The 19849-nt window shown below is 40.4% G+C and overlaps 1 protein-coding gene across 1 annotated transcript in view; it reads left to right on the forward strand.

Annotated features, from left to right (window-relative positions):
- LOC131694260 (syntaxin-binding protein 5) overlaps positions 1-19849 on the forward strand; it is a 2823745-nt gene that overhangs the window by 1784089 nt on the left and 1019807 nt on the right. The gene's annotated exons all lie outside the window — the stretch shown is intronic.

A 19849-nucleotide genomic window follows, 5' to 3' on the forward strand; every position in this document is an offset into this window, starting at 1 on the left:
CTGAAGGCATGGCGAGACATGAATTTTAAACTGAATAGAACACCCGCTAAAACTGCTGCTGGGGACAGAAAGTTCCAGTTTTAGAATTTTCAGTTTTATATTATAGAACTGTCAAAATTTTAAATCTAAAACTGAAACACTCCTGAACGTGCTCTTAAATGGAACTTTCTAATTCAATTCTTTCTCCATTATGTTTTCATCCTCAGGGCCGCCGAGAGGGGGGGGGGACCGGGGTGTTTCCCCCCGGGCCCGGAGTTTTGAAGGGGGCCCAAATTTTTAACAGAAACTAAAATTTTGACAAATACTTTTTCGACAAAAAATTATTTGAGAATACAATTAAACATTCAATATCTTGTGTAGTACAATGTGTATGAGGTAACTAGTATGGCGAAAATTCTAAACTACTGCATATTTGATATCAACTATGTTTATATTAACGTAAATCTCGCATCGAAACAAGATCAGACTCGAGCGGGCATAGCGGAATATGTACATTGAATGTCATGTACGCAGCTCACCTGGGTTCGAATCCCAACCCCGCACACAGGAATAGAGATTTGTTATAGGAAAATTCCTAACCTGAATGAAGAAGCGAATGACTTTAAGGTTGAAATGTCTATAATCGAAACAAAAATATGATTAGACTTATAAGGGTTAAACAATTAAATGGTTTGATTAGAAGTCATGAGGTTGTCTTCAAATTTCGCTAATTTGAAACCGATTTTTTTGATTTATTGTATTTCCAATCTTCGAAAGCGCTGGATCAGTATCGAAAGTAATTATTGAAAGAAAAAAACCGATTTAATCCACCTAACAGTGAGATGAGACATATCTTACACATTTCACTATTGGATTAGTTTGCAGAACTCACGAGAAGTAGGCACGCAACTAGAGGTGGGATGAAAACAGTTTCTAGTCTTGCATGAATAAAATCTCGAATAAACTGAATAAATTATAGAAATCATCAAAACGATCGATATAAAAAAGTAAAGCAAAAAATGAAACAATATGTTTTTAAATTCATGAAATGAGTAGAAAAATTAATGTCAATCAAAATTATAATATACACGAATCAAATTAGATTAGGTTATTACATAAAAATTAAGATTATATTTAGAAATAGTTAAAAGATTAATAGAATAAATTGACTCATACTAACAAATTGAATGAAATAAAACGAATGACTGAACATGAAATGCATAAAATTAAAAATATAAATAAAATGAATCAAATGAACCAAATGATTCAAATGAATCAAATGAATCAAATGAATCAAATGAATCAAATGAATCAAATGAATCAAATGAATCAAATGAATCAAATGAATCAAATGAAACAAATGAATCAAATGAATCAAATTAATCAAATGAATCAAATGAATCAAATGAATCAAATTAATCAAATTAATCAAATTAATCAAATGAATCAAATGAATCAAATGAATCAAATTAATCAAATTAATTAAATTAATCAAATGAATTAAATGAATCATATGAATCAAATGGAACAAATGAATCAAATGAATCAAGTAAATCAAATAATCAAATAAATCAAATGAATCAAATGCATCAAATGAATCAAATGAATCAAATGAATCAAATGAATCAAATGAATCAAATGAATCAAATGAATCAAATGAATCAAATGAATCAAATGAATCAAATGAATCAAATGAATCAAATGAATCAAATGAATCAAATGAATCAAATGAATCAAATGAATCAAATGAATCAAATGAATCAAATGAATCAAATGAATCAAATGAATCAAATGAATCAAATGAATCAAATGAATCAAATGAATCAAATGAATCAAATGAATCAAATGAATCAAATGATTCAAATGATTCAAATGAATCAAATGAATCAAATGAATCAAATGAATCAAATGAATCAAATGAATCAAATGAATCAAATGAATCAAATGAATCAAATGAATCAAATGAATCAAATGAATCAAATGAATCAAATGAATCAAATGAATCAAATGAATCAAATGAATCAAATGAATCAAATGAATCAAATGAATCAAATGAATCAAATGAATCAAATGAATCAAATGAATCAAATGAATCAAATGAATCAAATGAATCAAATTGATTTAATTCATCCAGTGAATACAATGAATCAAATTAATGAAATGAATCAAATGAATAAAAAGGATGGATGAACAAAATGAATAAAGTAAAAAAATAAATGAAATGCATAAATAAAACAAACGAATCAAATAAACAAAATGAGCTGAAGTGATAAAATGAATAAAAAGAAGAAAATTGGCAGAATTAAATGCATTGATTAAAATGAAAAATTGAACAATGATAAAATGTTATAAATAAATATAAAGAAATAAATTGAATCAAATAAATTGTTTGGATGAAATGATTAAAACTGAAAAAGTAGTCAGATTATTAAAATGAAGAATCTGAACAAAATGAATAAACTGGAAAAAATGAATAAAATGCATACAATGAAAACAATGAATAAAATAAGTTAAATGAATGATATGAGTAAAATGCACAAAATGAATAAACTGATCAGAGTGAATCCAAAGAATGAAACGAATAAAATAAGTAAAATGAACGCAGATGAACAAAACGAATAAAAAGATGCGGAATGAAATAATTAATTAAAATGAAATGGTCATATATTTGCTAAAAACATTTTTGAATAAAGAAAATGAATAGACCGGATTGTACGAATTTGAGAACCATTGCATCTTCTGAGAAAAGGCTAATAAATATGCAATGGACTTTCTAGGGCATCCATCTTTTTTGGTTTTATTCCTTTTGTTTTCATGCTTCTTTACTTGACGGCGTCGTTTTAAGATTATCTGGTGTTTCTACTTTATTGTTGGACCTTAATGAGTTATCAGGAACCTGGAACGTTCAATTTGCTTTGGAATTCGAAGTTTACTTTTTGGTCACATATTCCCGAAAAAAAGATTTATGTACAGAATAGAATTTACTGGTCCAGTATTATAACGCGCAATTGAATATAGTAAAGTGAGACAAGGTCATATGTGCTTTCAAGCCCCTTGAACAGAGAACGATAGGGAGAATGCGATTCGTGAATGAGACAGGTAGATATTTCAAAGATTTTATTTGCATTGAAGTAAACAGTGTGAAATGTCTAGGCTATGTCGATAGCATAAAAGCCGTACATTCAATTGATTGCAATGCAGTCACTTTCCATTCATCCTTATAGCTTTCATATTGTTTCGGTCGTAATTCTCGTGCAGGAAACATGGATAAATAAGTCCTATACTTCGGTTCAAACTACTCAGTATATCCAAATATGGCCGACGATAAGTTAGAAGACACATTGTAGTTGCATACCCCATCGAGAGTGGGTACTTTGGGAGATTTTTGGGCTTCAAACATACAGTTGCTTTCGGTGACGCTACAAGTATAATTATATGAGAAATCTTTTATCTCACTACTAGGTGAATTACTTGTTGATCTGTGTATCGATATACCATCCAACATTTACCTCATGATTGAACGCAATGCCTAATCCAATGGATAAATAGTAGAACTCACTGTTTCTTTATCAACACATTAAATATTTTGTCTTTGAAATGAACTTATATGTTGATTTTTGAGAAATAGTTAATTTATTATAAAGGTAATTCACAAAATGTTCTCAACATCGAATTCCTTGAACCACGTAGATGTGTTTTCATATACCGATATTCAAAATCGGTTTAGTTTTGCCCCTAAAACACCAGTAAAGCAATACTCTGTATGAAACAATCTCATTTTTAGTTAGTGGAAATTGGTAAGCGAGGACTAAAAATACAAAATGTTCAATATCTCCGCCGCTCGTGCACGGATTTGGACAATCTGTAGCTTGCTAGAAAGGTATTTTTACAAGCTTTCTATTTATTTGCAGTTTGTGGGACAATATTGCATTGTTCGAAAGTTATTTGCGAAAAACCTGCTGTGTTTTGACAAAATCGCCCATATTTCAGAAAGTAAACAACATATCGAAAATCAAAAATAATAGTGTCAAATGGCAACGTTAGGCCTTTCATTTGAAATTAGTTTCGTTAAGATCGGTTCAGCCATTGCTGAGATAATTACATGACATTTTGTACGTACATACATACACACATACACACACACACACATACAGACATTGTCTCAATTTGTCGAGCTGAGTCGATTGGTACATGGGACTCGGCCCTCCGGGCCTCGGAAAAAGTTTTCAAAGTTTGAGCGAATCCTATACATTTCTTTTGTAAAAAATGTAAAAACCCTGCTTAGGTTTGCCACACCGGTTTTTGAGGCGAATTCCGTGTCTTCGTTCAGATAAATCTGAATTCGCCCGGAAGAATACATTGGATTATTTTGCAATTTTGCGTTGCCCTTTTCTTTACCAGGAATCGCCCAGCACCCAGCCCTCATAAACATCATCCTTGGGTTGCAGGCCCTATGTTCCTCACAAAGAAACTGATGTGTGATTTCACACCCCGTGTTTGTTTACTGAGGAGCAGAGCAAAGCTCGCTCGGGTTATCCTTCACAGCGAGAGTGGTTGGTGCTTTTGGATTCCTTGTGAATATCCGAGAAAGCGAATCACTACATCCAACTAAATCAACAAAACTGTTAACAAATGCAAAAACATACAACTTAATGTGAACGTCACAGAAAGGTGGAGTGCTTTACCAAAACATTACACTCTACGGTGAATGTGAAGAAAATAAGATTTTTTTCCCTCGTAGTGCTACGAGCTACATAAGAAATAAAACAGTGCATATTTATTTGTTTTTAAGCGTTTTATACAATAAAAAGCAATGGAAGCGCTCCAAAACTCTGTCGAGTGATCACTTTAATTCGAAATTCGAATTGATTTCAACGCATATCCATGTGTCTCTTGAAGTCTATCCCCTGCTCAATAAAATTCTGCTGGTCAAAGTACCACTAGAGGCGGTAACCCTACCACTATTTGAGAGCTCAATTGGTCAAATGAGTCATCAAAAACTCTTGATATACCAAAAGAATTCGAAATTAATCCAAAAATTTAAATTTGAAATTTAATATATTTGGTTTGCCGTTTATTGATACAAAATCTAAAAAAATCATATTCAGATACGAGATGATACCGAAACATTTTTGTAAAGGGGTCATACTCAAATAACGCAGCTTTTTCGGTGATTTTCGACTACCAATTCCCTCTAGCAAAGAGGCCAGGGATGGAAAAAAAATAAATACGTTTTACAATTCTTTCAAATACGGCCTTTTGCCAACATTTTTATTATAACAGCAAATTGCGTACACAACAAGCCCCTTTCGTGACAAGTATAGTGTTAATAGTTTTGTTTTAAATTTTATATGTCATGGAGAATGAAGAGAAGATCTCTCAGTTCACAATCCTGCTGCTGCCAATAATTCTAAGAAGCAACTAAATTGCTAAATTGTGTTTGATTGATTTCGAAGAGAAAATTTAACTCTGCTTCCAAACTAAACCAACTAGTTAGCAAGATTAGTTAACTAATGTAGCAAGTTAAATCCGCATATAAAATCTTTTCGTTTTGGAGGAGTAAGCGTGAGATTTTGAACATCGCTTCCTGAACGTAAAGATTTTATTTTTATTTTTGAGCTATTTTCTAGGAATCAGTTACAACATTCTTGTAAAATTGTAACTGGCCAGCCTAACGAGCCTCCGAGGTAGGTAATTGGGTGGTTTATGCGCCACTCTCAGTTGAGAGACCACCCACCTGTTATAGAGCTGCCCGGCCTAGTGAGACCCCTCGGGAGAAGGTTCTGGTTTTCCTCTCTTTAGGAAGGAAGCAAGTTAGCTGGAGACACAGTCCGTCCGCGTCGATGATCCGCGTGCTATACGAACCAAAGATAATCCGAAACGGCTAATGCGAATTTATTCCGAAACGAAGATTACACTCGCGGGTTGTTATCATCACTGGCAAAGTCCAAACCGCCAATTCGATCAACCAGAGTTCGACTAGAGAGTGATTCCGGATGGTATCGGGGCCAACCTCCCCAGTAAAAGAACAAACAACCAAAAAAACTAACACGACACGATTTAACTAGAACTGAAAAACTTCACCAAGACGACAATCAGTACATTTACCCTACGGGATGCATTTTTCTGCTATATCGCAAACAGCACATTTTCGCTACATCAATACATTTATTTATACAATCTTCCTTCAGTTTCTCATTCCGATATTCGTTTCAACCTAGCTAGGCAGTTTTCCCTTCCCTTCAATCATCCTCTCTCCTATCTTGTGCGACGCAATACTACCTATTGTGCGTCCTCTCGAGGTGTGCTTTGTTCAGTGCTGTGCTAATTGAACGGCAATCTATATGGGCGAGCCACGGATGGCAAAACTTGACGGTAGGGTACGGCCGTCTATGGTGACCCCATGCGCATGGACATCACAAACATAAAAACACTCTACTCACGACCTAGGTTTTACGTGACGATGTTGGGCGGGAGACGGCGATTCCTTCTACTGCTGCTGCTGCTGATGCGACGTGCGATCACTCCTGATCGCGCCTAGTGTACGACGATAATCTTCACCGCCGATTCGTGGACTGCTGGCGGGGTAGTGCCGCCGAATCTTCCGGTCGTCACCGGAAAATGTACTGGGTGTGCTGGTACTGCGTTTCGGTAGTCGAATGGTCCTGCCAAGGCGCGGTTTGACGGATGCTGCCTTCTTCCGGCCACGTGTACCACCGGGACCAACCTTGAGACGAACCGTGGGGTCAAGAGTGGTTACCAACGAGGAGATGTGATTCTTTGGACGTTCGACGGCTGCCACGAACCTGTGAAATAGATTGCCGTTGCACGGGAACAAATAAGCACAAGCACATTTTTTTGGTAACCAAAACTACGGGTTTACCTTAAAATCTTCTTCGGCGCGCACACAAGAATCGCCAAGCTAATTGGGTTGCACTATCAATTGCTATTCTGTTAGGGAAGGGAAACTGATTATTGAACTTGGTGAAACTTTTAAGGCTGAATTTAATTACCACGCTGAACACATCACGGCGCGAACAAATGACGAACCACTCTTGCCTCTTCCACTGATTAGTTCAAAGTGGTTTATTGGGCTTTGAGAATCCTCAGATTAACCGCGGTTTGAAGGTCTTCGTTAGCGGATCTGACGTATTTCCACGAAGTGGACAATAGCGACATTCTCGAATTCGCATTAACAGTCCCGAGTTTCCCCAGCTGCATAACAGCATCTCATTTCTACGGGTGGCTTCAAGTGTGCCAGCCTGTCTCTTGCCAGCCATCAGAGTGAAACAGACTCTTCACCGAAGGATGCAAGGGTTCGTGAACTCTTGATGAGGTCGATAGCCTCTTTCGGTAGCCAAATTACACTCCCATCGGTAGCGACGCTAGGCAAAGCAAACTACAAATTGGCGCGTGCGAAGAACGGTGGTAACTCAAGTGGATTATAGCAAGTCTATTTTAAAGAAGTCTCTCTCGCGCTACCGTAGCAGCTCGATTTTATGAACGCGGTAAACATGAACAACGAAAATTAAACATTAATAATATAAAAAAAACTAAGTTAAATTATAACTATATACATTTACATATTTACAATAATGTACTCGTTACATCATTCCCTACTAAATTTACGAAAATTTGATTGGAAAGAATACACCAATCAAATTTTCGTAGGCCACATCAAGTCGCATTCAAAAATCATGTTCAACTTTTAGGGTCATATATGGTCATCACCAACGAAGTTGGCTCAATCTCTATTTACAGCACCTTATCCATCACATATAAGGCCTGCCACTGACTATCATCGACATTCGTCTCCAGTCTCCAGCAAAAGTTGGACTAATAACATCTTAAATATAACTTTAGGCCAAATCGACTGTATAGCTATAACGTGTAAAGTGCTTGACAAAAGGAATAAATCTCACAAAAAAAAGTTAATTAACGCCCTTTCTCGATGACTGTTGAAACCGTTCGCACTGCGCATTCATACCTCCCATTCAAACCCACATTCAAAACAAGATACAAAAATTTAGCTTCAACTCAAAGGTGTCGACAAACCTTGAGCAAGCTCACAGAAATAATGACCGGAATATTATCTTCTACACCAGGACGTACCGATTCGCGAAGACAATACTCTCGAAATATTTCACCTACGTGAAACACTGGGACTAGTGAGTCCAGTTTGTAACCCTGCCCCAGCATGCAGCGAGATTATAGGGTACAAACTTTCCTCACAAAATAAACCTGTTCCAAACCGCAATTCACCACACAGAGAAGCATCTCTGCAATTAATGTCAATTACGACCTCGAAACGAAAAACTATCTTAAAAGAATTTTTAAACACCAGAACTTGTCCGATAACAAAATTCTTCAAGAAAAATATTCACACGAAAACAAACTCATTCACGCACCCCTCATATATCAACCGCATCAGAATCCATCTACGTTACGTATTCCGACACGCGATCATTACCGGTCTACCTAACATACAAGCTCAACAGCATCTTAGAAGAAACGTCAAAAGAGAAAAAGTGTCAAATGTGAAAAAGAATCGTGTGTGCGAGGTTGTTCCGACGGAAAACTCGATCGGAATCGCGAAAAAAACGGGTGGAATCCGGAAACTACGGCAGCTTACCGTGAAGCAATCGTGGAGCGAGCATTGGAGAAACAAAAACGGAAAGTACAAACAGGTATGCGTTCCAAATCGGGTGTAAAGGCTGTTTCTTTTTTTCAGGTTAGGACCGACCGTGCCTAGGGGAAGATCGATACTCTGCTAGCGTGAAAGGAACGGATGGGTAAGGAAGGAAGGAACTCGCTGAGGAAATTATGCAGTTTGGATAAAGCATAAGGGATGGAAATTTGATGAAGGACGGGACTGGCTAAGAAAAATTTACGATTGGAATGATTGAAAATCTAAGGACAAATTGTTGAAAGGAATGCTATGAAGATCGTGAAAAAAAAGTTGGATGCAAGAGAAACTAAGTTGCGATGGAAAAAAGATGGGTGGGTAATGTCTGCGACATAACCGGAGAGATGTAGAATACATAAGGAACACGTTCTTCAAATATGTTGATACTCATTAGGATTTTCGGACAAAAGCTGATTTGGGCGAGGAATATTTCAAATTATTCTTTACAAAAATGATGGTGGTCCTGAAAAGGACCGGTTTTGTTGGCGTTGTTGGCCTTGGTGAGGGAGATGGCTAACGATGAAATTAATTGTTAGCATGAGGAAGTCGCGTAGTACCGGCCAATGGAAGAACAGATAATAATTGATTCCTGAAAATCAATTTTTCTTTATTCATGTAAATTATACATACTTACAAATCTAACAGAAGATTCCTGATCATATTTCTGAATCATTAGTGCGAACATTGTGTAATTTGGTTAAGTACAATGAAAGTTACAAACTTTCCAAACTCGACCTTCTGTTCCTTCAGAAATATTGAAATGGGGTGTCGTGGTCACAATAAAAAAAGATGGGTGGGTAATGTCTGTCACATAACCGGAGCGTCGTGATTTCAATTCGAGACGTTAATTTAAATCTAATAATATTCAACAGAATCACGTTTGAATGGGAAATTTTCAAATAATTCTCTATGGTAATAATGGTGGTTCTGAAAAGAACCTTTGGTATCGGCGTTGGTGTTGATGGTGATGCGCTGGATCGTTGGATATTTTTGGAATGATAGTTACGTGCTTGGCGAACTGTTTTGTAGCCTCGAACAAAACGACAAGACTGGCTTCTTCGGGTACCATTACGGCTGAACTTAATAAGCTTAGCTCGACTTTGAAATCCTGCACAATCTCACAAATCAGACACTGGTAGGGCCATTTTGTTTGCTACTAGCACGGAGCTGCACAAAAAAATCATTTAATGCAGTTAGTTCACGGGGGCTGCCAAAAAGCTTGAATAGAAGCATGCGACTTCAACGTTTCTCTTAAACACATGCAACAACATATTCGTTTTGGTAATACTGATAATAACAGTAGAAAGGAATGGAAAAGCAGTGCACGAAACGAGCGAGAGGATAATTTAAATTTTTGTTCCGTGTGCAAGCTACTTCTTTCCACCCAACGTATTATGTTGCTTGTTGAAAATTTACTACACACCTTAAAATGAAAGTTTCAGTTTAACTCTCACTAGAACACAATTGATTGGTCCTGAAAAGAACCGTTGCTTTTATTGTAATTTACGCCCACTCCCACAAACCGACCAAGTAGGCATCACTGGCTTCATTACGGCTGAGTTTTGTAAGCGTAGCTCGACTTTGAAGTAATACACAACCTTACGAACCAGACGCTGGAATGTTAGCCAGCGGATTAGTTGCTCCGTTGCCCTTTAGTTGGGGCGAAATACTAGCACGGCGACAGTTCCTGATCGGTAGTTGGTTGCGATGGGCCACCAGTAGCTGGGGCACATTTGCGGACCGTCATCATCGCCAACTGCTTTCCTCCGGTGGACTGGCTGCTTGCTAGTGCTTGAACGAACACGAATGATGAGAAAAACCGACCGACCAATATTCATATATGAAAACACGAGAAAGCACTACTATCGCTCTCCCGCTCGTTTTCGTGCCATTCCTGTGTCTTTCCTTTCCGTTCGGCTACCAATACTAGCATAACCAAAACGAATATTCTGTCTTTCCATCGCCTTCAATCTAGTGGCCAGTGCTAGCAAACTTGCATGTTCAGTTTTTCAATAACAACATTCAAACAATATTTTCAAAGAATGTTGCAGATTTGAAAAGAAGGAAGGAAAAGATTTTTACAAATTTAAATTCTTTCGTGTTATTTGTTAGCGCTGATAAAGGCTATTTAGTTTGCTACTAGCAAGGAGCTGCACAAACAAATCGATTTATGCAGTTAATCAACGGAGGCTGCCAAAAAGTTCGAATAAAAGTATGCGACTAGTGTACTTTGCACGTTCTATATTTTATCAATACTAGAGAGGATCAATAAAATAATTCAAATTGTAATAGCGACATGCAATTGTGGCAACACTGGTCATGAGATGGTGGGGGAACACGCACATTCGTTTTAGTTATGATGGTAGTAGCAGCAGAAAGCAATGGAAAAGCAGTGCACGAAAACGAGCGAGAGGATAATTTAAATTCTCTTTCTTTCTTTCCACACATCGTATTTCTTATATTGCTTTCTGAAAATTATTTGTTATACACCATAAAATGTAAATTTCAGTTTAACTCTTATTAGAACACAATTAATTGGTCCTGTAAAGAACCGTTTATTGTTTTATTGCGGGAGCATAATTCAGACGCACTCCCCGCGGACACGGTGAGCTAGAAAGCACTATTTTGCATTCTCGAACAAACCGACCAGGTAGGCATCGTTGGCTTCTCGGGGCATCATTACGACTGAGCTTTGTAAGCGTAGCTCGACTTTGCAGTCCTGCACAATCTCACGACCCAGACGCTGGAACGATAGCCTACAGATTAGTTGCTCTGTTGCCCTTTAATTGGGGCGAAATTCTTGCAGGGCGACAGTTCCTGATCGGGTTGCGATGAGTCACCAGTAGCTGGGGCACTTTTTCCGCCGTCGTCATCGCCGACTGCTTTTCTTCGGTGGACTGGCTGCTTGCTAGTGCTTGAACGAATACGAATGATGAGAAAAACCGACCGACAGATATTTATATAATCGCGCTAATATGCACTACTATCGCTTTCTCCCTCGTTCTCGTGCCGTGCATGAGCCTTTCCTTTCCGTCCGACTTCTAATGGCCTAACCAAAGGAATATGCCGTCTTTCCCCCACCAAGTGCTCTCGTCAAGCAACCCAATGCGAATAACCATACGAACAAACATGTAGTGGACCTATATATAAACTTTTCATTATTTTATTGTTCGGTTGGTCTACCACAACGACGGCTCTGTGCGGGATGGGCTGAAAATTTTCACTTTTCCGAGTCGTTCTCGAAAGATTTTTCAAAACACATTTTTTTTTGTTATTAGTACATGTTGTACATACTTCAAATTTTAATACAGCATAGAGGAACATATTTGCAACAAATTGGCCTAAAAATCAAATCATTCTGTTAAGTATGATAAAAGTTATTAACGTTCAAAATCTGACGCGGCGCCGCAGCCGATATTTTGAAACGGGACCCCTATATTGAAACCTTAAATGTATTCTACATTAAAAAATTACATGGATGTGAACAGGAGTGGATATTTCAATATATGGCAAGAGGAAGGATTTGAGCATATGTGACAGCAGGACAGGATATTTCGGTGTATGGAAGTGGAAGTGGATAGGATATTTAAATACCAGGATGTAAAAAGGAAATTGTTGATGTATGGGAACCAGGAAGGAAAGGATGCGGTATAGGATACGATGGAAAATGAACGAGAAAAGGTTTGGCTACTTAAACCCGAATATGTTCCTACGAGGGATAAATCGCGCACTATAGAGAGAAGCTCATAAGGTATGTGTTTTGAAACAAATCTAATATACATTTCATCTACGTAGGAAGACGAATCATCAACAAAAAAACAACAACAAAAACAATATATACAACGGGCAAATGTCCCTTCGGATGGAGAGGAGTATGCAGCTTATTTACATTCTTGATGGCAAATATTCCCTGAAGGAAGAAAGGATGCCGAATGGGTTTCGACCATCGTTGGATAATCGCGAGTATTTTAGAGTATTAAAACTAACAGTTATTACTAAACATTAATATTAGAAAATTTACGATAGGGAAGAAATATATTAATAAACTAACCTACTATATACAGACTATTTACATTCGTCCTTCGAAACGCTTCGCGACTCTTTTGTTATCTGGTCGTTACTTCTACCTTGAAGGCTGATGTGTGGTTTACCCATTCATATTTTTTTTAATAAATCGTGATTGATTAATGGTCTTCGTGGAAGCATATTCGTAGCTGGTAAACAACTTTAGCTAATTAAGGTCAATCTTGGTATCTACAAGAACAGGTCTGTCCTGAGACGTTCCTGTATGAGTTCTTCAAGATTGTCCTAAGATGCTAGTTACCCTTAACGGTGTTTTCTTGCTCATCGTAATCTGTGGTCGCTCCATTCGGAGGTACATAGCTCGGAATTGTTCCACTTAATGGCTTGGATGAGAAGAGTGCATCTTCTTCAGCCTATTGGCGAAGTAGACCCCAAACCTTTTCCCGGTCAGATCTTCTAGCTCATACGTGTGGGACCCAAGGATTTTGCGGACTACCGCTGGTTCGTATTTTGGAGCTAGCTTTTTGCAAAATCCCTTCCCCTTATCCGACAGGTCAAACGTTTGCTTGAGCACTTTCTCCCCCACCGTATAAGTTACACATTGTGGGTTGGACCGAAGGTTGTACGTTTTGGCATGTCTTTGGTACGCCGTAGCCAGGTTGGTCTTAACTTCCTCGAACAGTGCCTTCCTCCTTTCTGACACTGCTTTCCCCCCTTCTTCGTTTTGCTGGTAACTATCGCGTACGTGGCTGTATTCTCGTCCGTCAGAAATTTTATTCCTACCAAACACGACGAAGTACGGGTTGTATTTAGTTGAGTTATGTACTGCATTCCGTATTGCATCTGCGATATCGTGTATATCGTCCGCCCAGTGATTGTGGCTCTTTTTCAATGTGGCCCGAATAGCAGTTGTTATAACTCGGTTGACTCTCTCCGTGTTATTAACCTGTGGGTGGTAGGCGGGCGTCAACCAGTGCGAAACGTGGTAGGATTCCAACAGGTCTTTGAACGCCTTTGATACGAACTGGGAGCCATTGTCTGTCAACACGATCTCCGGTGTCCCGAACAGTCGGAAGATCATGTTTTCGACGAAATCTACCAGGGAATTAGCCTTCGCCTCTCGAAACGGTTGAACCAGGATAAATTTGCTGAACACGTCGGTGGCAACAAGAAGACAGGTGTTTCGATTTCGTCCAGACGGCGGTAATGGTCCAATGTAGTCCAATGTCACGAACTGCCACGGATACTCGACTGGCTTCTGTGCCCCCATCGGCGGTGTGACGTTCACATTCCCCGACTTACTCGTCTGACATCGTAGGCATTCTCGGCAGTATTTACGGACGTCGTCGCTCATTTTCGGCCAATGGAAGTGCTCCTTCACGGAAGCCAAGGTCTTGTCGAAACCGAAATGCGCTTTATTGTGTTCCTTCTGCATAATTTCTTGCCGTTTGTCCTTCGGGGGGTAGTACTTCCAAGCAAACCGTGGATCGCTCTGTCGATTGCCGGTCTTTACATACTGGAATACCTTCCCGTCGATTACCTTTCGGTCGCTGTGTTTCGCTGGATCACCTCGTATTTCTTCGACCAAATCCTCATAGTCGGGGTCGACCTGCATCAAAGTAATCGTGTCTACTGCTATCGATCGAGATAGGCAATCTGCCAGGATATTCGCCTTGCCTTTCCGATATTCTAGGTCGAAATCGTACGCTTGTATGCGCAATGCCCATCGCAGCAACTTAGCGTTGCCGGTCTCTGTACCGAGGTTGAACAGCCACAGCAAGCTTCTGGCGTCAGTGACGACCCGGAATTTCGTTCCTTCTACATAATGTCGGAAATGGTGAATGGCCGACAATACTCCAAGGCATTCTTTTTCCACTGCGGAGTAGCGACGTTGTGCCCGGTTGAGCTTTTTGCTGAAGTAGCTTATCACGCGGTTTACTCCCTCTTGTTATTGAACCAAAGCGGCGCCTATCGCTCGATCAGACGCGTCTGACTCAATAGTGAACATTTTAGAAAAATCTGGATTTCCGAGGATTGGTGCTGAAGTTAAAACCGATTTCAACTCGTTGAACCCATCTTCGGCTTCCTTTGTCCAGATAAACCTCTTATTTTCTTTGGTCAGCAAGTCTGAGATCGGAGCGGTCATTCTGCTGTAGTCCTTAATGAACCGTTGGTAGAAACCTGCCAACCCCATCAGCCTCCGGATATCTTGTTGAGTCTTGGGTCGAGAATAGTCAAGAATTGGTTGAATTCGAGTACTGTCTATTGCCACGCCGTTTTCGCTTAACAGGTACCCTAGGTACATTACCTGTTTACGGCAGAATCTGGACTAATCAAGCGATATGGTCAAACCTGCTTTCCGAAGACGTTCCGCAACGATTCGTAGCAGCTTTAAATGTTCCTCGAACGTTTCTGCTGCAATAACTATGTCATCTAGATAGACGAAGACTCTAGGTTCTAAATCAAATCCTATCGCTTTCGCCATTAGACGGGACATAGTGAATGGAGCATTAATTAGTCCAAAAGGTAACACCTTGAATCGAAAAACCCCCTCTGCTGTGCGGAAAGCTGTGAGATTTCGACTTTCCTCTTTCAGTGGGATCTGAAAGTAGGCGTCTTTGAGGTCGATCACAGAGAAATATTTTGCCTTTCCCAATCGTCGGAATATGTCTTGCATATTCCGCATTGGGTAAGTGTCTTTAATCGTCAGTTTGTTGATCTTCCTCGAATCTAAACACACCCTAACTTTACCGTTTTTCTTACGCACGGGTACCAGGGGATTGGTCCACTCGGAGTAGCATCGATGGCATCCAATTCCTTGAAGCGCTGCACTTCCAGATTCACCGCATCTTGGACATACGGCGAGCATCGGTAAATCGGTGGGTTGCGCGGTACGGCTCCTTCTCTTAGCGTTATTTCGTGTTCTATCAAGTGTGTTCTTCCGAGTTTCCCAGTGGACGTCAGCTCGAAGCTTTTGATTACTTCCGTCAGTTGTTTTCGTTGCTCCGTCGTGAGAGTGTGCTCCGTTTCGATGCTTTCCGGATCTGGAGTTGAATCAATAGGGCCTTCGTATACCGGTATGTCCAGAGTTTCGTCGTATTCCTCGTTGATTACTTCCTCTGGTGGGATCTCAGAAGGTTCAATCGTGAAGCACAGTAGCGATTCATTCTTCGAGTTAACGGTCTCTAGTTCTTCCGGTCCCTTTCCCAAATCAATCATGGGTTTTATCTTAAAGGTTTCCCAAAAATCTGCCCCCAGTATCAGTTCCCTAGAAATTTCCGGAACCACAATGGTTGGTATTACCCTAGTCAACCCCTTATATGTGAACGGTATGTTCAAAAACCCCAGACACTTGTAATTTGTGCCGTCTGCGGTGGAGACACGGATCGATGCCGGCTGAATCTTCAAGCCGTACCGCTCAACTAAATCAAGGGAGTTCAATACGCTTATCCCTGCCCCAGAATCTAAAAGGGCCTCTATCTCTGTTTCAAATATTTTCACTCTAAGATGTGGGCATCTACTCACTCGTATTTTTATATGATACACTTGCAGTAATGGATCGTATGTCATATTTTGTCGTATCAAATCGGGAATTTCATTATCAGTCGGGGTGCTCGAATTCCCTGACTCCCACCCCTTTATTCGTTTCCCTGGTGCGATTGATTGGTTCTGGAACCGGAAGTGCTCGAGCACCGCTCACAACTGCGGATTGTTCTCCCCAAATTTCCGCAGCCGTAGCAAAAAATCAACCTTGGTTTAGTGCACTGCCTCCAACCATGCCCTTCGTCCTGGCAGTTCCAACATTTCATTGGTACCTGCTGCTGATTCGATTGATCTATTCTCACCGGTAGATCGCGGGTTTGGCGAGAGGTTGGTCTCGTGCCGGAGGATGATGCGGGTTCCCTGCTAGGTCGACTTCTCATCATGTTCAGAGGCGCGGAATGCTCACTATCATAGTCGCTGCAATCTGCATCGATCTGATTGATCGGGCGGCGTGCTTGATTATCTATCGTTGTGATTTGTGATTTGGATAACATTCGGTTCAGCTTCTCGATCTCTGTCACGAAAGCGATAAACGATTCTCCCCGCAGTTGCTTGCGCTCTTGGATTTTGGACCGAATCCCCTGGTCCTTGTTCGGGTTCCCGAACCGGTAGGTGATGTTCGTTTCAAATACCTCCCATGTGTCCAGGTCGTCCACGTATGTAAAGAACCAGTCCGACGCAGCCCCCTCGAGTAGCATATGGATGTCTCTCAGTAAGATTTGCTTGGATACACCCTCCCGTTCTGCTAACTTTCTCGCCTTGTATAGAAAGTTTTCTACTGTTAGGAACCTTGACTCTCCCGTGAATCGCAACTTCCATTTTTCCACACGTCCATACCCTTCATCTCGTCTACCATGTCTCGTTCTGCGTTGTGGGATTTCGGGTTGCCAACCCAACTGTCTTGTCGATCGATAGCTTCCGTGCATGGACCACTCGTCTTCTACGCTGTTTCTGTTCCACTGACGTCGTCGCCTTCCATCTTCGTTGTCGCTCGATTCAGTATCCTGGTCCTGTGCCGAGAAACCTGGCAATTGGTCGCGCGGGGGTTGAACTCTATCCTGGCCGGTTCTTCCCTGGTCGATGCCGCGCATCTCTTCTCTTTCGTGGCGTTGTGTTTCCCAGTTCGTAGCTTCATGAAACCCACTTCTTGTGTTCTGCACGTTGTTGGTTTTGACCTGTTCCATCAGCTCTACCAGTGTCTTTTTCATATTCGTCCATTCTTCCTGTGAAACCGTGATCATCGAGCCATCAATCACTGGAGTTTGTTTTTGGACTGCCCCCTTCGACGTGTCTGGCGGATTTTGGAGGATGAATTCCTGAGTCCCCTGGTTTGCCGGCAGTGTAAACCCGCCTACCTGATTTGACATGGCTGTACCCCCTTCGGCCCCTTGGATAATGTTGTTAATTTGGTCCTTATACGGGGACAGCGGTGGTCCAAACTGAAAATCTACCATAACCTTCTCAATTCGTCGTGTTAGCTCCCTCCTCTCTTTCTTTTCTTCTTCACTGGAAGCCAAACACCGTTTCACCCGATACCAGTAATGCAGTACTCTAGATTCTAATTTCGGTTCCACCTTTCTCGACAATGCCTTCTCTAAATTCACGATTCTTCCTTCTATATACGGGCCCTCGTCCCTGATATTCAGAGATGACCGATAGTTTCGACATTCCTGTTGATCTTCCCTGAACAAACTTCTTAGCTGCCTTTGTTTCCTTGGTAAGTCAAGTTTAAATACCTCTTCTGGTTGCCCACGAATCATTTATTTATTTATTTATTTATTTATTTATAATTAATTAATATCAACAGACACAGTGTGGTCCTAATGATAATTTCTTAATCTATTTAAAAAGTCAACATGTAATCTGCTACGTGGAATGTGAAGATCGAACTCGGATGACACTCTGTTGAAGGTCCGCTGCAAACCAATGATGGCACCGTTTACTCCATAGTTAGTCCGGCGAAGAGGTAATCGGAGGAATAAATTATTGCGAAGGGCGCGAGGGCGAACATTCATATTTATCGCACTGAGAAGCTCGGGGCAGTCAATTCGATCTTGCAAAATATCCGAAATCGTCATAGCACGGAATAGATCCCGTCGCACTTGCAATGTATCGAGTCCAATAAGCAAACCCCGGCTTTCATAACTTGGCAGCTGGTGAGGGTTGCTCCAAGGCAATCGACGAAGGGCAAACCGAACAAATCTGCGCTGTACTGTCTCAATTCGATGGACGCCGTTGAGATAATGAGGGTTCCACACAACTGAACAATATTCCAGAGTTGATCGAACGAGTGAGCAGTAGAGAGATTTCAAGCAGTAAATATCTGAAAAGTGCTTAGATATTCTCATTATGAACCCCAAACAGCGTGATGCCTTTGCGACAATATAGCTGATATGCTGTTTAAACGTCAGTTGTTCATCGAGAAAAACTCCGAGATCTTTGACGCAATTCGCTCTGTCAATTGTGGATTCAGCTAGACAGTAATTGAATCGAATTGGCGTTTTTTTTCCTCGAGAACGTAATGACCGTACATTTCTTGGGGTTTAGGGTCATTCGGTTGATCTCGCACCATTCCGCAAAGGTTTCCAGTTGGCGTTGAAGGAAAGCTGCATCATCAGTATTCCGTATTCTATGATATAACTTGAGGTCGTCGGCGAAAGACAACCGTGGTCCTTCTAAACAAAAGTTAACGTCGTTGAAATACAGAAGAAAAATCAATGGACCGAGATGGCTACCTTGCGGAATACCGGATGATGCAAAGAACTCTTCGGATACACAATCACCTATCTTGACTGCTAGACGACGATCACTGAGATACGATTGCATCCAACGGAGAATATTAGTACCAAAGCCAAGTCTATCCAATTTTGCCACTGCAATAGCGTGATTTATCTTGTCAAAAGCAGCTGAAAGATCCGTGTAGATAACGTCAGTTTTGAGGCCGTCCGACATAGCATCTGTAACATATGTTGTGAACGACAGAAGATTCGTAGATGTTGAACGTTTCGGCATAAATCCATGCTGAGTCTCGGAGATATACTGTTTGCAGTGGCTAGAGATGGGTTCCAACACAGCCATTTCAAACAGCTTAGGAACTGCGCTTAGCGTTGTAATACCACGGTAATTGTCAACAACCTTTTTATCACCTTTTTTGTGAACTGGAAACATGAAGGAGGATTTCCAGAGTTCGGGAAATACTCCGGTTGATAGCGACAATTGAAACAGATGACAAAGAGGTTCAATTAGACCGGCAGAGCATTTTTTAGAATAATAGTTGGTATACCATCTGGGCCTGCCGAGGTTGAAGCCATCATTTTGCTAATCGCCAGTTGTACCATATTATTGTCGATATTGATAAAGTTCAAAGACTGGTATGATTGAGGTACATTGAGAGCCGCGCGTGAAGCCTGGGTCGGTGTCAGTTTCTCGTTGGAGAAAACACTCGCGAACTTTTCAGAGAATAGTTGGCAGATCTCCTGTAAACTAGAGCTCATACGTCCTCCATAGCTCATCGTTGAAGGCAACCCGGATTCCTTTCTTTGCTCGTTTACATGCTTCCAGAATGTTTTAGGTTCGGACTTCAACTTACGTTGCACGTTTCGCAAGTAATCGGCATGG

Source organism: Topomyia yanbarensis, chromosome 1, assembly GCF_030247195.1.
Source record: "Topomyia yanbarensis strain Yona2022 chromosome 1, ASM3024719v1, whole genome shotgun sequence".
Lineage (NCBI taxonomy): Eukaryota > Metazoa > Arthropoda > Insecta > Diptera > Culicidae > Topomyia > Topomyia yanbarensis.